At 35.0% G+C, this 15,898-nt stretch overlaps 1 pseudogene across 1 annotated transcript; it reads right to left on the bottom strand.

The window, feature by feature from the left end:
* Window positions 1–3,494: 3,494 nt before the first annotated feature.
* Window positions 3,495–9,850, bottom strand: LOC130710645 (uncharacterized; annotated as a pseudogene). Its single transcript, XR_009010401.1, has 9 exons — window positions 9,260–9,850; window positions 8,967–9,156; window positions 8,488–8,680; window positions 7,753–7,930; window positions 7,134–7,221; window positions 6,513–6,544; window positions 6,328–6,389; window positions 5,214–5,357; window positions 3,495–4,416 (listed from the first exon to the last, which is right to left on the bottom strand). The product of XR_009010401.1 is annotated as an uncharacterized LOC130710645 (transcript).
* Between the last annotated feature and the right edge of the window lie 6,048 nt (window positions 9,851–15,898).

Below are 15,898 nucleotides of genomic sequence, written 5' to 3'. Positions count from 1 at the left end.
CAACCTAAATTCTAATCAAATCTAAAATTTAAAAAGATACTAAATAAAGATAGATAAAAAACTACCAAAATCTAGCAAATCACAATAAAAGGTCATAAAATCCTAAATTAAATAAAAATCCGAAAAATCAATAAAAATACGAAAAAACTAATTAATACTCTCAAAATAAAATAAAATACCTAAGAAAAAAATCAAGAAATAAATAAATAAAATCTTAATAAAATCTAAAATTTAAAAAGGTCAACATGTGCTTGGATAACTTGTTGTATTTTTCTTCATATTTTTTGTCAACGTGTGATTTTTTTATAAATGCCTTAAATTTAAATTCAGTTACCTATTCAAAAAATTAATTCAAACGACTTTTTGTGTTTTCCAATATATAATTTTTAAAAAAAAAATATACACTAACTATTTAGAATTATTCAATTTGTATATATTTTATTAAAAACAATGTTCAATACGATGCTATAACTAATAAAATAGGGTCAGGAATAACAAAGTGAAGTATGCAACATTAGATGACACTACGTCAGAGAACTATATCACTGTTAATTAAACAACAAAACTACATGCATATGTATACAGTAACAAACACTGAAGTTGTTAAATTCTAGAGTGCAGCCTACAATATAAAGAAGGCAAATCCAATAAAAGAAAGGTGAGCAATAACAATGATCACAATTCAAATAACATCAAAAACATAAAACACAAAACAATTTCTATTTCTATGTTAGCTTACCTCTTCAATATTTTTTTATATATGAATTTTTTTCACGGATTTGTTTTTCTTTTATTTATTATAAAAATGTACATATTTGCTTTTTTTAAATATTTTTTTAATATCAAATGAGAATTAATCTGTGAGCGACACGTCATTAAATTGACCTGAAAATTAATCTGGGAGCGACACCTTATCGAATTGGCCTGATGAGAGTTCTTATTTTCTAATATATATTGATATTGATACTTTTAATTTTAAAAAATATCAAATTTTTGAAAAGTCACAAGATTAAATTCCGAAAAAATAATTTGTTAGTCACATTATTTTAAACAAGTTAACACCTAAAAAATAGAATTATTCTTTTGAAATATATAGCTCACAATCACGATACGGTTACCGGTCAACTTATATGTTTTTTTTTGAAATCCAACTTATATGATTAATCACTTGCCTGAGTTAATTGAGAGCAACCGTTGTAACGCATTTTCACGTCATCATTATTTAGACTTAAAGGGGATGGTACTGTTCGTTGAGTGATGTAAACTGGTGCTTAGCCTTAATTAATCCAATAAAGCCAATGATCTTATCTCCAAGTTTGGACCTATATAATCATAACTACATAAGAGCCAAAAGAAAACACCTTTCCTGGGTCAAGCTTGGTGGAACTAATAACAGCTTCGCAATCATATATGATTTGGCAAATGAAGAAAAAGATGTTCCACAAGCACTAGTTAAATAACTATTTTTTTTTAAGTATAAGAATGGTTTTTTTTTGTTACAAAAAGTATAAATATGGTTTAATGATATAGTTTTTGATTTTCTATTTTTTTAAAATTTAAAAATTTAAAATCATGTTTATCATAACCTAATTTTCCCCCGTAAGATAGCTCAAGTGGTAGGAGTTGGGGGACATATGAGTTAGTAGGGGAAAGTTCAGAGATCGATTCTTGACGGGTAAAATTTATATTTTCGATGTACAAAAAAAATCTAATTTTGAAAACAATTTTCATTTTCAATTTTAAAAACTAAAATACTAGAGCTAAAATATGGATTTTATTTCTATTTTTAGTTTATGAATCATAGTTTTGAAATGTTGCAAAAATCTCATTCAAACAATATATTTTCCAGAAAAATAGTTTTCAAAACAGTTTTTAAATAAAAAAACTAAAATTGCAACCAAACTATGTCTGATTGTTCACTGCACTACAAGCCTACAACACCGAGTTATGTAGTGTTAGACTAGTGTGTATTAATATTCCTTTGTTCGCATTTTTATCCTTCAAGTGTATACACATATCACCACGGCTCATTTTATGCGTTTAAATGGTTGTTCTTTGACATACCATAGATGTATGTAAATAGACTATTATAAAAAAGACATTTGTGACTACAATATGAAACATTAAAAATGTTGGAGCATCCGTTGAATATCAACTTATAAAGGCTTATCAAATAACAAAACCGACTTAATATATTTCCTTACGTGCTTTCAGCAATATGAGTACGACCTAGCTTACTTATAAATCGATAAGATGAACAACGTAGAAGGGCTTAACAAATAAAATCGCAATTTCAAGAGACAGAATAAAGTTTTTGTAATTGTATAAAGAACAACAAACATCAAAGGCAAGCTAGCAAAATAGTAAAAAGATGACAAAGCTAAATTATTAAAGGAACTATTGCAGTTGAAGAAACAGATTGTTCATTTTCACACACCATCAGGAGCACCTATTAGTTTCGAATAATAACCACTTTGAAAGTGTTGTTTTGTGGAAGCTTGAAGAATTGTAGTTGATCACAGAACTTGAATTTCTTGGACCTGCAAAATTGATACCAGCCAACCCCCGTCATGCATTGACGCATCCTCTTGCTGTCCCAAATGAGTTGTCATTCATGCGTAATACCATTAGCTAGTCTAACACTAACTGAGTGTGAGTGATGGTCAAGATGATCAATCACAAATGATACCAGTATGAGCTACAAAATCAAAACTAAATAGTTTAAAGGATTTGTTGTCAATTTTTGAAAAAGAAAAAGTTTGAACAAAATAGATAGCTATTACCAGAGGTTGATTCCCCCTGCACAATGCAGGTGAGAGGTCAGCAGTCCACAAAAATTATTCATTGGCAGGAGCTGGTTGAGTAAAGTTTTCATATTCCACCTCCACAACATCATGGTAAAAGTTGGCAAACAAAAAATTTCACTCTACCAAACTCCTTTAAACTCATAGAAATTGAAACGTCAACTGCTTAGAAAAATGTAGCATATTTACTACACTATAGACGTGCTCAAAATCAAATAGAGGTTGTAGATTATGAATTAAGTTATGTGAACACCCCCCAACTATATCTACGCCCCATGAAAAGAAGAAGAAAAATGAGAGAATGAGTGATTTGATAGGTGATGGAGAGAGAGAGAGATAGGGTGGAAGTGGATTGTAAGATAAGTTTTTTTTTTTTTGAAGTTGATTGTAAGATAAGTTGAGTGTATATGTATCACTACTCGAAGATTATAACAGTTTCCAATTTGGCAATTAAAAGTCTCATTTTAATGTAGACCTTTTTAGCATATGCTAAACTGATTATAGAACAATGTCATAAACAAATTCAAAGTAGCTTTAATGATCAAATTTACAGGATACAAAGCAACAATATTCTAAAAAATATTAGATTGACATTAGTAAAATTTTCTCAATTGTAAGACAAGAAAGAAATAAACTTCTGAAGTTTGTGGGTAAACTGTCAAAAATCTCAAGTTGATAATCAAATTATCATGAACGCAAATCCAATATGATATATTTAAATGACCTTTGTGAATAAACAAACTTCTTGTTTGCCATACCCTAACAAAACTTTACAGTCTTCATGGGTTTGAACCATTTACAAACATTTAAGACAATTGGAAAATTTGAACACTACATGTTCACCAAAAACCAGTACAAAAGAAAATGAGAGACAATAAAGCATTCTCCCTAATGTAATGCTTCATTTCCAACCTGTCTGTCACTTCTCTTTATCATCTTGATGGCCTTATTCAAACGGTTTGTAGAGACTACATATGCAACATCCTATTTTGCCTCGGGAGAAATCCAAGGAGTTCAACTTCATCTATATCTTGCAAGGATCCTGAGGTGCCAACAACTTAAACAGTGGCATAAGAAAATTGGGCAAGATCTTGTAAAAGTAATAAATCATGAGTTTAAAATTTAACCAAAAAATATAACTGATCATCTTATAAATATAGAACATTAGTAAACATATACTTGGGGGGATCTTAGCAACATGACCCATGTTGATATCAATCAATAATATACAACTAAGTAATGGGTTGTTGAAACATGATGATGAAATGTGTTTAGTTTTTAAGAGCTAAAAAATATCAGCTGAAAACGACATATCAGCTCAAAGATGGCTAAAGAATGTATTGCATTACACTTTTGAAATCAAGGTCTAAATGATGCGGATAAGTTGAAGTGTCAGAGTGGTGTTTGCGCAACCACAAAGTGACCATAGAAAGTAAAGCATGCGGCAGAATGAAACAAACAAAATCGGAAAGCTCATTCCTAACTTTTCAGTATATCTCCTGCGTAGTGATTGGCTCGAAAACTTTCATGATAATACTTTCAGTGTTAGTGAACATAATCACCATGTCTTCTTTTGAGAAAATTGCTCCTATACGGTTTATGTCCCCACCCTCTACATCCACACAGATAAACTATGATTAGGACTGCAATTTTTTCATTTTGTTAATGAATATAGATAACTTCTCCTATAAACTTCAAAGACTAAACAAACTAAAATGGGAATCCATGTTCCTTATGCCCGAGCTCTGAAAATAGCAATTTCAAAACAATTTTAATAAAGTAAAAAAATGTAAATAAGCTAAGGAGAACAACACCACATAAAATCAAAATTAAATTAAGCTTGCAATTATTGTTGAACTCTCCATATAAGTACCAAGTTTGTACAGCAAAATGCTTTAAACAACACTTTGAGGAAACTGGTCCTGATGGGTGCAGGGGCATTGCTAGTCAAAGTTTTATCTAGCACTCTATAAAAGTGGGGGTATGGGTATCTTGAGGATGAATACAATCAAAATCACAATTTCTTATCTATATTAGTTTCAAGTTTCCTAACAATTACATAAGTTTCAAGCATCTGGTATCGATTATTTTAAGCAGTTTGCTTAGTACTATATTTAATGGAGAAACATAGTTCACATGAGGATGTGGTGGCCAAGGAAATCTCAGGGGACTACAGGAAATCCATCCTCACCTTGGAAGTTGTTAGAGTTTATTTTCACTATCCTAATTTCTTACACATTGTAACTGTCATAGAGTCTCTTATATTTCAGGCCCAATCTAACCGCTCAAAACATACATTCAATACGCAGATTCAGGATTAAGCGAATGGGGCGGAGACATCAAACAATATAGGAAGAAAATATCATGTGATGTTAGATGTCTTTCAATAGGAAGAAGGAGAGTGCTCACCACTGGATTCGGTGCATCACTTTCCTTGCACATTATCCATGGAACCACAGTCCCTATGTTAACAACCAATTTTGCGGCACAACTCACAGAACTTTGGCCAGCAGATCCTAGTACCTTACTCCGTTTCCCGTACTCATTCTCAATCTGAAACAAATCAAATCGAAAAATTAAAACTATAAGCATAATTTTGGCCGCACTACAGAACCTCTTCTTACCACCATTCACCAACTTCTATCAATGAACTACCATTTAGATCCTAGAACATTACCCAGAGAAGGAAAGTCAAAAAGTAAAATAGGGTCATCTTACAACCATAAAAGACTGCCATAGCATCAATGCCTCCTTTTATAAAAGAAAAAGCTACATCTTAGATGGAAAGAACTATATAATGCCCTTATAGATTGGTTTGAAACATAACAAATGCAAAAAAGTCACGAAAGGCATAATTGCTAACAAATAAACTAATAGATTACGATTTTTTTTGTAAAATATGAGAAGATGTATATCAACCTCAATTAATTGGATGGTGCACCATTTAATCCCATACTTCTTTTCAAAAAAGAAACATAAATTATAAAATATAAATCAAAGTAAAAAGATAAATACCATGAATCAACCACAGTACTATCGAAGTTAGAAGAAACTCTCACAAACATATATAACATAGGTCTCAGGACGGTCCCCTACAAAGCAAGCCACTCCCACCAAACCAATTAGTAAATCATAATCCAAAACAAAGAAACAGCATAAGCATCTTAAATTGAAGAGTGAATTAGTCAATAGTTTATCTAACATGTACATCCATAGTAATTGAATTAGTAAACTAAGAATAAATCATTTGAAATGTCAATCTTCTGAAAGGAAACACATTTTGTGATATTAAGCAAAGCATAAGTGAAATGTCTAGTATGCTTACAAAATTTAAAATAAATTTAAACGAATCAATTATAAAAACATGCTTTATAATTTTATTTCCTTCCAATGCACGAGGGAAAATGGTCCCTTCTGGTTTTCTAAAAAAAGTGGGGATAACCAAATGTAGATTAACAAACCAAGCGCATGCATTTCCCCCAAAATAAGTAAAAGTTGGTAATGCAATCAATTTGCTACATACCTAGCAGTTCAACAACTTTCTCACCCTTCCTCATAAATCTTAAGCCCCTCCCCAATCACAACCTAGGGAACACAGAACAATTAGGTGGACATAAACGATGAGTCAATAGCAAGCAGACTGAATACACACCAATGAATAAAAATAAATACAACAAATAACTATAGAAGTGATATAAATGCATGTACCTTCATATCGAATCTGGAACACAAACGCATTCCTGCCATGAAAAAAGAAATGCACAAGAATTTAATGACTAAATAAATTATGATGAATATTATCTATTCCGCCAGACACTGTAAAGTAATTTATTTGCAGAAGTTTTCAAGCTAGCATTTACTTGGATAATTACATGTGTACCAAGGGAGCACATATAGGAGTTAATTCGAAAATGGATCAGGCCATATGATTTAAACAGAAATCTCAGGCACAAATGACCCTTCAGTAACTTTGTAATAGTTCCTCATCCAGTTATTTGCAAGGTAATTTACTTTAGAAAGGTCATTGTGAGTTGTGACCCTTAAAGCTACCATATTTCATATTTTCACATGTATAAACTATAAAGAATAATTAAAAAAGGTTTTGCTAATTGAGGGAAGAAAATACAACAATTGTGTCAGTCTAAAAAGACCCAGACCTGGCCAACTATATAAATAAGGGGCAAGGTGTGTTATAAAAGTATATGAGATATATGCATTTTGACCCAAATATCATAAGCTTGAGGGAGCATTGCAATTACAAAAGAAGCCTGACTAATTCAATGTACAGTGCTAAAAAAAGTTAATTGCATAAGAGACCAGACCAACCACCTGATCAAGAGTGAACTTTTCTGTATGCTTCAAACAATGTGGTGGCTTCACAGGTGTGCCTTCTGGCATTGAAAGTGAAACTCGCCAACTACGTTAAAAGTGAAAATAATTATATCAGATTTATATATGAACTACATAGCAAAGTGAACTTTTAATTAATAGTCCTCATGTTTTCCATGAAACTACTAATGGCTAAAGCTGAAAGCTGAACTTATTTAATTTAGTGAAATCATATCCACCACCAAGATTAACTCAGTCAAGAAAATGGTATATGCAAGAAATGAGATAACCTTAAACAGATTCTTGTGTAATTTTAAATCTGAACTTTGAAACTAATTTGCACTATTCACGTAGCATTGATTGATTTTCTTTTTCATATCCTCTGATATATTAATGAAACACAAGTTGAAGAAGAATATTCATATTTTCAATCCTGTAGATGATAACAACCACTGTTTCTGTTTCTTCACAGAATACTTAAAATTCTAAATAAGTACCTACAATAGGTACTGATTATTTTATTGCACTAAGCATACATTTGACAAAACAAAAATATTTGTGATGATCAATCACTCATGATGGAGCTCAACAGTAAAAAAAAACTTCAAAAATAAATGACCTTGCAGAGTTTGTTCTCAGTCCCCACAAAAATAAATGGAGAGAGTCTGTCAATTCTTTGTAGTGCTGTAAAGGCCTAGCAAGCTCAAATTGGGACCTGAAGTCTATATCTACTATGAGCCTCACAGGACCAGCATGATTCTTGTCTTCAGTTATGACTTCAATAAATTCATATTCACCTGTTATGCAAACCATAAAGTTAAATAGCGAAATTAAAACCCAAAATTTCACTTTACGGCCTAGTTAAGGGTGATATATATGATTAACATTTTGATCACTCCTTAGCATGAATTGGCCAACCACATGATTCAAATGGAATTGGACTTGATTCTGCCAAAGAAAAATGGAGAAAAGAAAGGCTATTTGGGTATTTATGTTAATGAATTTTATTGGTGATTCAGAGAAATGAGACACAATTTGAAAGCTAAATTGATCATGGCACTCAAAAAATACTATTAGCCTTTTGGATCAGTTTCTCCTTCAAAACCAATTCTGAAAGCTAAAAGCAAATCACAGACACTTCTAACCAGAAGCCATAATTTTAGAATATGGATTTCCAAACATACACTACAACTTATTCTAAAGCAAGAATACTACAATGATTTAAAGGCAGAATGAATTCTGGACTTGGACAAGATTGTATCAAAGAAATATGGAGCTAAAACAACTATTTTGGTAAATATGAATTCCATTTTAGGGTGACAAAAAAGTTGAGACTTGAGGAAGAACCACCCACCAGCAGGACATCCCAATGAGGTGGACCAAGATGAGTGACACAAAGAAACATTGATGCCATCCATTTTCATCCTCATGACAAGCCATTTACTCAGACTTGTTGTTTTCTTAGAACCCTGTCTTCTGCCTCTCATATGTTTCAACACATTCTTCTAAACCTTAGCTTTTGCTGCTGTCTCATAACTGAGAATGTCCTGAAACCCATTCCAAACACATGAGAAAACAAAAAAAAAAACACATGAAAAGCATGCCAGAGACAATCTTAAACCACGAAGAAATTGAAAAAAAAATAAGAAACCTAGTCATTATATATATAGCATGTTTGATGTTTGGATAAGTTTATTTTTCCCTAGAATCAATTCTGGTACACAAAAACCACCTATATAAACTTTTCTCCATAAACTAATTTTAATTTAGAATCAATAACAGAAGAATTTCCAAATATTCATTTATTAGGTCTTTGAGTATACTAAAGAGTACCTGCAAAATTAAGCATCTGGTTTGATGAAGTGGAACTTGTAGGGGATGTTGACTCAGATTCAATGAAGTCTTGTACCATTTGTCCCAACTCGTCATCCTCCAAACTTCCCATGTCTATTTTCTTTCTTTGCGTCTCTGAGAAAACACATGCAGGGACTTCTGATCCAGTCTGTTTTTCTCCATGCTAGAACTAATTAAAATACCCACAAATAAGAGGAGAAAGTCATGACCCCAAAGGTTCATCCAATCGGAGATAAGAATTGCAAGAAGGGAATAGAAGAAAATTGACTCACCTTGTTCTGATTTGTCATGACCCGAATGGTTTAATTTATAGGCACAATCCTTGCATCAAATCAGTGAAGTCGTAAAGAAGATGAAGATGAAGAGGGAGTGTTGGGTGTAAAGCAAAATTGACAGTTGGCTTTGAGAGTACCTATGGAAACTGGACAGAGGAGAACATGTGCTAGATAACATTCTAGGGGACTTTATGCGAGAATTCATGAAGGAAGATATGGAAAGTAACACACACGTATCTTGATGCTCATAGGCATAGATCATAGATTCTCTTCTAGGGTTCAAGCATCAAGAACAACCATGAAACAACTGGCCAAATTCAAGGGATGGAACTGACGAAGGGTTTGCTGGAAATCACGTTAAGAAAATAGGGGATGCATTAGGGTATAGGAAAAGTACCTATAAAGTGATATCCATAGGGACGAGCAGAGGAGAGGAAAAAACGCATAGCTCAGGGAAGGGTAGCTCCAGAACGCCGTCGAAAACAGAAAAGCAGTAGAGGGATGTTGTAGAGCCTACACGGTAGAAGCAGGGAGGGTCGAGCGTGCGTACAAGGGAGAAAGGGAGAGATTGATTTCTGCTAACCTATGGAAACATAACCTATCATTCAACTAAAGAAGCCCAAATAAGAAATAGGCCCAACTATCTAACAACTGCAACAAAAAAAAATGGTGCACTATAAACAGTGAAATTGCATCTTGCATTTTAAGTTAGTAGATGTGTTACTGTTGTTAAAAAAAAATGTGTTACTAGAATTCAGAGTGATTGAAACTTATGATTTTTTTTTTTTTAGATAAGCCATGATTGTATTGAAAGGAAGTACAAGGGGTACTTCAACCCAAAACAAAGACAGAAACAAGGAAAAGACTAACTAGACAAAGTTTAAATAAAGAGATTAACTGCAGACACAGCTGCAACTAAACCAAATAATACCAGTCCTCACCCTGTAATTACCTCACCTACCCCACTTGGAGATAATACCTTACAATAACACCAAAGACCCCAATAAACCAAGCCAAATATACCAAATTGGCGTAACAACAACCCAGGCAAAACAAAACAATCACCAACCAACACAATGTAATTGAACTGCAACCCAAGATGACAGCAACTAAATATCAGACGTGGAACTCCAACCAGCAGCCTGCAAACGCAATACACAGCAAATTCTGCACCTACTACAGTGATTGTAAACACAACAAGGGAGAGGTAGACCACTCAAACATTGAATTTGAAAATTCTGCATTATTGGATTTAAGCCAAACCCAAGAGCGCCATTTAACCAGCTCCATAACCTCTTGAATTTCAGCTGCTTCCTGGTCCCGGAAGACACAGTTGTTACGAACCAGCCACAAAGACCACACAACGGCTAACCAAACTGTGGAAGCACCATACTGTTGCTGTTTGTTCCAGCCAAAACTAAACTGCCCAAAATGTTCCTGTATCTCAACCGGCAACACAGTAAGCGTACCAAGCCAAAGATAACAACTGGACCAAACTCGCCACGCAAAAGCACAAGAGAAGAATAAGTGCAAACTGGATTCTTCCGCTTGTCCACAGAAACTGCATATCAGATCAGCAGGGGACTGCAAAATGTTACGGCGCCATAGGTTAAGCTTAGTAGGCACACGGTCCAAAAGTAACCTCCAACCAAAAGACTTCACATTTGAAGGCGCATTACATCTCCACAATCGTGTGAACAAAGGATCAGACGACCACCCTTCAGGAACCTGCAAGAAACAATAAAAAGAGTTAACCGAAAACACCCCTTCCTGGCACGGGAGCCACGTCCACTTGTCAGGAACACCATGAACTAACTGAACTGAATTGACATCATCCAACAAGGAATGAACCCAGGTCAGCTCCCTCCCCACCAAGGGTCTTCTCCATCTAAGCCTCCACTCCCAAACCCCTTGGTTCCACTCCCCGCAGCTTTTAACCACCGCATGCTTTAGCCTGGACAGATTATAGAGCCGAGGGTAATTATTACAAAGCACTCCAGCCCCTGACCAATTATCATGCCAAAATTGAGTTGCGTCTCCCTCTCTGACTGTTTTATTTAACCCAAGCTCAAACCAGTCACCTGACGCATCACAGCTAGCACTCTTCACATCACGCCACCAAGAAGATTCATAGGAAGATTTACTGTCCATATATTTGGCCTTAATAACTCGACACCACATACTATTTGGCTCCGTTAGAAACCGCCATCTCCATTTACCAAGGAGCGCCTTATTAAATATTGAGAGATCTTTAACCCCCAACCCCCCAGCCTCCTTAGGCTTACAAACATCACACCAGCTCACCCAAGCCACCCTTCTTGACTCACCACAACCACCCCATAAGAAATCCCTCATTATACTCGTACAGATCTTCAACACATTTGCTGGCATCTTGAAGAAAGACAAGAAAAATAAAGGGAGGGCTGAGAGCACGCTCTGAAGCAAACAGATTCTTCCCCCAAAAGACACAGATTTCATCTTCCATGCAGATAACCTTGACTTAAGCTTTTGAATAACTGGGTCCCAAGTACTCCTAAGACAAGGTCGACCCCCCACTGGGATACCCAGATAGACAAAAGGAATACTCATCTCCCTACAGTGAAGGAGCGCTGCAAACCTGTTAGTCACATCTGCCTCCACAGCAATAGAGGCCAATTTGCTTTTATGAAAATTAACCTTCAACCCAGAAATAAGCTCAAAGCACCGTAAAACACACTTAATAACCACAACATTCTGTAAAGTCGCCTCACCCATAAAAATCGTATCATCAGCGAATTGAAGTAAAGACACTTCCTCCACTAGCTCCTTACCCACTACAACCCCTCGAAATTTTCCCAAAGCCACAGCATTCATAAACAACCCATTCAGACCTTGTGCCACTATCAAAAAAAGAAACGGAGCAAGAGGATCTCCTTGCCTAAGGCCCTTCTCCATCTTGAACTCCCCACTAGGACTACCATTCACTAGAACCGACACAGATGCCGACTCTAAGCACCCCCTCACCCACTTAACCCACCTCTCATCAAAATTCATCCGCCTCATCATATAGAACAGAAAATCCCACTGTACTGAATCATAAGCCTTTTCGTAATCAACTTTGAAAATAATGGTTGGCTTCTTGCAAATTTTAGCTTCATGAACCACTTCATTAGCAACCACGACGCTGTCCAACATACATCTTCCACCAAGAAAAGCTGATTGCCTGAAGTCAATAAGCTTACCAAGGACAAGCTTCAAACGACCAGCCAATAATTTTGAGACCACCTTAAAGATACATCCTATTAATGAAATCGGCCTGAACTCATTCAAACTCTGCGGAGACTTGACTTTAGGGACGAGAGCGATAAAGGATGCATTGCAACCCTTGGGCCAAGCACCCTTATCCCAAAACCCCTTGACAGCTTTGATAAAGTCCTCCTTCAACAACACCCAAAACCTCTGAATAAACCGGAAATTAAACCCATCGGGTCCCGGGCTCTTATCCCCACCGCAACCCCAAACTGCCGCTTTCACCTCATCATCCTCAAAAGAAGCCAACAAACCAGCATTATCAGCAGGTGACAACTGATTAAAATGAATACCGTCCAAGCCTGGTCGGCTCCAAGAATCAGATCTGAATTTGTTTTCAAAAAACCGACTAACCTCTTCTTTTATAGCAGCTGGCCTTTCCTCCCACACCCCATCAATCCAAAGCCCAACTATGGAATTTGCGCGCCGCTTCCAATTTATCGTTGAATGAAAGAAGCTAGTGTTCTGATCTCCCTCCGCAATCCACTTAGATCTTGCTTTTTGACAGAGTAGTGACTCGTGAAATTTCAGAACCGACCAAAACTCAGTAAGTAACAACTTCCGGGTTAATTCCTCCTCATCGGAAAGACCCCCTTCCTCCTCCTTAATATCCAACTCATTTAGTTTGCTAACTGCCACCTCCCTCCTACTTCTCAAATCACCAAAAGAATCTTTGTTCCAATTCCTGAGGTCCCCCTTAAGCGCCTTCAGTTTTTCTTTAAGCACATATACCCCGGTGCCAGTCACCCGCCTTTCTTTCCAAGAAGCCTCTACACAAGCAGCTAGCCTCGGGTCCTGAAGCCAACAATTAAGGGTGTTGAAACTTATGATTGATTTACTACTTTTTCAAAGGTCAATACATCTCTCACTTTTAAAATAATGTATTTAAAAAATTATCAATTACATTGAATATATTAAAATGCACTCTTTTTGTCCCCATTTATAAGCCACTTTTTGAAAGTTTTTTTTTTGTCTAAAATATAAGTCACTTTATAATACTAATGAAACATTTAATAAATTTTCCAAAATAACCCTCATGGACAATCTTGGAAAGTTTATAATTTTTTTTACCAATTTATTGCTAACAACGATTTTTCTTAATTTTAAAGAACTAGCTAAAGATGACCTATAAATAAGGGTAAATAGAGTATTAAGAGCACTCGTAATGTCAAAATACTTTTGTGACAGAGTTGTAGAGTACATATATCATGTTTTCATTCAACCTGGATCATTCTCTTACTGTGTGAATTAATTATCCTCTTTAATGTGTATCAAACTTTCTCTTTGATGAGAATTCAAGTGCGAGATAGAGTCTCACATTAGTTAAGTATGAGTGAGGAGAAGACTTTATAGAGATGTGACCCGTAAACTTAATGTCTTAAGATTTTGGGTTAAGATGTGGAGTCGATATCTCTTGGTGTCTTGCTCCTCGGCCCATGAGCTCCCTTGTCTCCCCCAACAAGTGGTATCTGAGTCGATGACTGTGGACCATGGTAAGGGCTCCTTGTATTGAAAGTCTCCCTAATTGTGTGGTAAGTGTGGAGTGTACTGTTGCACATGGTTGGACCATGGTGTGAACGACAGTACAAGAGTGGATAAGCTTCCGCGGATTGGGTCATGATAATGTGGAGGTGACTAGCTCGTACTTGAAGAGGAGATTGTTAAGAATTCAAGTGTGAGTTGAAGTCCCACATTATTGGTTTAATATGGTTGAGGAGAAAACTTTATAAGAGATGTGACACATAAACCTAATGCATTAAGATTTTGGGTTAGATGTGTGTCGATATCTAATACTCGGTCATGGACTTCCCTGTCTCCCCAACACTCATTTTATAGTAGAATTAATATGATGATTTCATAGATTTTAAGCCTAATATGCAAATAATTGAACGATTCTTATAATGTGCATTTTTCTCAGAAGATAATATGATAGAAAGCAATAATGTATGGAACCTCTCAATTTTTAAACAGTATCAGAAAAATCACAAACAAAAATATATTGGCCCTATATTAGAACGATTCTTATATATAATAGATTTTAAGCCTAATATTATATTTATTTTGTTAGAAGAATATTATATAAAATCATTGGCCCTATATAACTATTTTTATTTATTCTTTAACTAATATTTTTGAAACACTCACTAACATTTGTTGAAAGAAAAAGAACAGAAACATGGAGAAGCTTAGCAGTTAGTGGTCATTATCAAGAATAAAAAGCAGGACCACGAAAATGATAAAGATCACTCCCATAATAATATTATTAGCAATTACAGGGTCTGAGGAGCCATAAAGGAACAAGAAAGAGCTAGCCTAATCAACAGGCATTTGAATATTATATTAGACCCTACATTACTAAAAGAACAGAGCAAGAAGACTAGGAAGAGCCGAAAGTTTATGTTTGAGTTCACACTCGGCCGTGGATGTCCCACGGGACAAACCTACCGCCCAATAAGTGGATGTTGAAAACTAGCTAGAAACCATTACTCAGTTGGGCTGCTTCATTTGGTCGTTAGCATATCCCTGTTCTAAACGTTTTGGTGAAAATGTATAGAAGGTAATGGTCCCTCTCGTCCTTCATTTGAAAAAAAAGTGTTTTGCTTTCTCCTTGTTTAAAATAACATGACTTTGGTCTTCAGCTTTAATTTGTTAAGTGAAGTTACTACAACAACAAAATAAAACATTTTATAGTAGTTCTGGTTCATAAAAACATTTATAGCAGTTTTAAACCGCTAAAGAAGTCGCCGCTATAAGTATGTAATATGAATAGTTATGTAGCAGTTTTGAAGCGTGGTAAAAATGTATATTGTAGTGGCTTTTACTTGAAAACCATTATAATTGGTACTCTTTTGTGGCGATTCTAATCAATCTGCAACACTAGCACAACAAAATCATATGGGTTAGCTACAACGCCCTCAGGCCTTATGGCTTAAGAGCCGACCAAATAGGCCCCCAAGTCGATCCTACGACGAAGTACATCATGCATCCACCACACTCAGCATGGAACACTATAAGAAATGTGTCTTTTAATGACAAATACTTAGTGACGATTGTTAATTTTGTCACAATATATCTACTATTCTTGATAGTTTTTTATGTCATCACTAATATTGTTTTTTATTTTTTCCTTACGAGCTCCACAGTAGTCTATCCGCTCTAGGTGATTTGAATAGATTGTTTGATCAGATGTATAAAATAGGAAGTGTATACTATAAGAATTAATGTTTTTAGTGACAATCATTTTTATCATTAAAAGCTTTAAAATCGTCCATATGAGTATTTTATGACAAAAATTTTAATTGTCACTAATACTCAAGTCACTAATACATTAGTGACGATATTTTTAAT

This window comes from Lotus japonicus, chromosome 4 (genome assembly GCF_012489685.1).
Source record: "Lotus japonicus ecotype B-129 chromosome 4, LjGifu_v1.2".
NCBI lineage: Eukaryota > Viridiplantae > Streptophyta > Magnoliopsida > Fabales > Fabaceae > Lotus > Lotus japonicus.
This window is presented reverse-complemented; position numbering and strand designations above follow the sequence as displayed.